Source organism: Haemaphysalis longicornis, unplaced genomic scaffold (assembly GCF_048455015.1).
Source record: "Haemaphysalis longicornis isolate Haplotype H1 unplaced genomic scaffold, Haemaphysalis longicornis Haplotype H1 scaffold_1, whole genome shotgun sequence".
NCBI classification, from domain to species: Eukaryota; Metazoa; Arthropoda; class Arachnida; order Ixodida; family Ixodidae; genus Haemaphysalis; species Haemaphysalis longicornis.
The window spans coordinates 4,366,718-4,370,431 of NW_027526203.1; positions in this window are offsets into that span (position 1 = coordinate 4,366,718).

Here is a 3,714-nt window from a genome sequence, read left to right on the forward strand (position 1 = left end):
AGCCCAGTGCCTCAGGAAGTAGGACTTTCGGCCCAGTTCTAGCTGGCTGAATCTTTTGGCCTTATATTGCTATGTGGTCAATTGTTTATTTATCCCTGCCACATCCCACACATGTCTCATCCTGTGACGAATATTTGCTCATGTAAGTTCGAGTTCTCAAGCAGCCAGCCCGCGCCCAAAGAGCAACGCACTACCTTTATTGTTGTCATAAAAGTTATCTTTCCGAATCTCTTGTTTGCTTGCTTTGTATATTCCCAGCGATCCCTTCTTTTCCATCCTCTCTGCCAACGTGAGCGTCTCTGTTTCCTTCACTTGCTTTTTAACTGCCCCCCCCCCCCCCTTGTTCATTCGCCGTGGTGAAGTTATATTTAGTCGCCAGCTTTCGCGTCCTCTTCCGCCATTGGGTGTCCACACTTTTAAGGTACAGGTACCTGTGCACTCTGGCTGCCCAGTTATTCTCATCTAAATGTCTAAGCCGCTCCTCAAAACGTATTTTACTTTGCGCTTCTCTCGCCTCAAATGAAGCCCAACCCATATCGCCTTGTACCGCCTCATTTGTAGTCTTACTGTGAGCTCCCAGTGCTAATCGGCCGACTGCCTTTTGGTTAACCTCCAGTCCCGACAGGATATCTGACTTTAATCATAATACGGCATTATATAACGTGAGCGCCGGCACCATTACCCTTTCCAGATGGCTCGTACTACATCGTATTTATTGTATCCCCAAAGTGCTATATGTTTCATTACTGCTGCGTTTCGTCTCCCTTTCAGTTTGAGGTGCTCTTCATGGGCATTCAGGTAGCCTTTTCCTTCATTAAGCCAGATCCCCAAGTATTTGTACTTATGGCTTCCTGTTGAATCCTTAGTGGTGCTGTAGGAGCTTCCTCGTTAAACGCCATGACTCCAAATTTCTATGGGTTAAAATGTAGGCCTAGGTACGTTGCCTCATCGCCACAAATGTCGGCCAGTTTTTGAAGGTCTTCCGCATTATCTTCCAGCAACACATCAATCCCGGATCCGCTACTCCACCAACTCTCCATTGATTCGGTACGACAAGTCAAAGCCTAATCCACTCTCCTCCAATTGTTTTTCCATTCCTCTAATGTAAAGTGTGAACAGGAATGGCGAAAGGGGGCACCCCTGTTTTAAACCTCTTCGAATGTACACGGGCTCCGTGCCTGTACGCCCTTACCATGTAATCCCATTTTCCCTGATATCCCTGATATCCCATTTGTTTTACTCTTCTGTGCAATTTAGAAGCCCGTTGTTGCTCTTCAATAGCCAGTTTAATTTCCTTGTCCCACCAGCTTTGTGGTTTCGTTTTACCCCTCCAGCGTTTTTTTTTTTCTTGTTTTGTTTATTTTCTTTTGTATACAACTCACAACCTCGTCATATTCCCACACCTTCGTGGCCTGGGCCCCTAATTCTCTTTCGATGCTATTGACGATGTCTGCTATCTGTTTCTCGCTTAATTTCGGGAATCCAACCTTCGGTGTTTCCTTCCTAGCCCCTCCACTGTCAAATTTCAGGATTATACGCCTGTAATCGCTGCCCAGGCTGTTGTTCCCTTCTTCATCTATCGTCATTTGGTTCAACCGCTCGTACGTGTGCTCTGAGACCAGGCCGTCGACCATGCAAGACTGTCTATTGCCGCTTTGCCACGTTATCTGCCCGTCTCATTTATGCTCACGGTTAACTATCACCAGCTGCTGTTCTTCACACATATCTAGAACTAGGGCGCCGTTATAGTGCGTATATCCATCTAGATCCCCAATGTGGGCATTTAAGTCTCCTACTAATATCACCTCGCCGGTTTCTTTGAATTTCTTTATGTCCTTCCTCAGGCAGTCCCCCCACTCTTTATTTTGTTCTCTGGCGTCATTCCTTGTCCACAGATAGGCCACTCCCAGCCGTGTCTTTTTTCCACCCACCGTTCCACAAACCCACAAGTGCTACTTACAGCCCTGATTCTCCCTTTGCCAATTCCCTCCTCACCTAATCAACATGACCACGCCCCCACCTTTCCTCTCTCCCGTCGCCCTGTTGCACTCCACCCACACGTAGTCATCCATCACTGGTGGCTCCTCCATATCTCTCAGGTGGGTTTCAGTCAGGGCGTACTCGTCACTTTCTTCTTTCTCGAGTTGGGTTTGTATTTCAATCCATTTTTCGTGCTTGCGGCCGCCTTGCATGTTTATATAACAATTTTAGTTCCACGGTTTATTTTCCTTTTCTTTGCTTTACGTATCTGCCGCCGTGCATCAGTGCCCCCTCCTTCCTGCCTTTCGCTACCTCCTCCACTCAGTACACCTTCTTGAACGCTCGGGGCCCCCCTAAAAAAGCCACTGCCCGGGCTGCCAGTCGCCGCCCTACAGGCTCAGCTAGACGGTCACTGAAGTGTATGCCGTCGTACACAAACTCCCCGCTGCGACCTGCACGGTCCAGGTCCCGGTTCAGGTTGACCACCGCAAAATTCATCGTTGTACCCAGGGTCCAAAGCTCCCTGTTTGTCGCAACCACAACCCTTTCTACGTGGATCCCTTGTTTCTGAACCTCCGGCACCATGCAGACCGCCATCTGCACATCCTCCGAGACCGCCCTCAGCTCGTTGATTCCCTTCGCAATCTGCTTCGCGAACCCTCCCCCCGCGTCCCTGCAACACGTGCACATCGTTCACTCCCCATTATCACTACCAAGCTGCGGTCCTGCATTGTGTCCCACAGTTGCCCTTTTGCTTGTTCCATCACTTCCCGTACTCTTTTTTCGGAAAGCTTGCTCACCTTCACGCGTTCGTCGTCTCCCACCCTCCCCTTGATTACCTCTCCTACCCTGCCCATGTTGGAGTCGCCGACAACAGTGACTTGGCGCATCCTCTCGTCTTTAGCCGGTTCTTTAGCAGGTGTTCGGGGTCTACTCTGGTTGACCACGGCAGCAAATGACCTGGCTGTCGATCCACCACTTCGCCTGCTACAAAAGCGCCACAGCGAGAGAAAAAAGAAAACGAAAAACCTTGCATGTTGACTTCTTACTGTTCGCTTTAATGCATGTGAGTTATTGTAAAAGCCCTGTGTATCATTTGTTACCGTTTTTCGGCTAATGCTGAACGAAATAAACTTTAGCTGCGGTAGGGTGCCTCGATGTGGGCACATCGAGGCACCCTAAGCTGCAGCCGTTCAGCGCGCCCTCACTCAGCCGACACGAGAACCCCGCGACGACAAGGTATGCAAGGCGGCAAGAAATTGTAGCCGTTAACTTCCATTTACTTGGTTGGCGCTGGGTAATGTCGAGGGGCGGGCGGGCGGGGGGGGGGGGGGGGGGTGAGGGTGAGAGGGATAGAACGATTAAGCCTGGTGGTAGCCTTCGAGCGTGGAGGACGTTGCAGCAGGTGGTGAGGGTAATACGGCAGGTTTCTTTACAGAGTGGTACAAAGACGCCAGGTTACGCCTTGGCGAAGTTTGGGTTTACGGTAAAGGGGAGGGGTTGAAGGTAGTGCTGGAGGACTGAAGTCTCGACGAAGTTCCGTAGGGCGGAAAGCAGATGCCGTTCAAAGTTTTGTTTTGGTGCGCTTGAATGAGGCCAAATCGGCTTAGAGTTTCTTTGCTTTTGAAGGCTTGTTTACACTTGGCAATGTTATTATTACAGTGTCATTAGGCAGTTTTAGCATATCGTTACCGTGTTTGCGTTACCGTTTACCGTGTTACCAGAAGCCGCTGG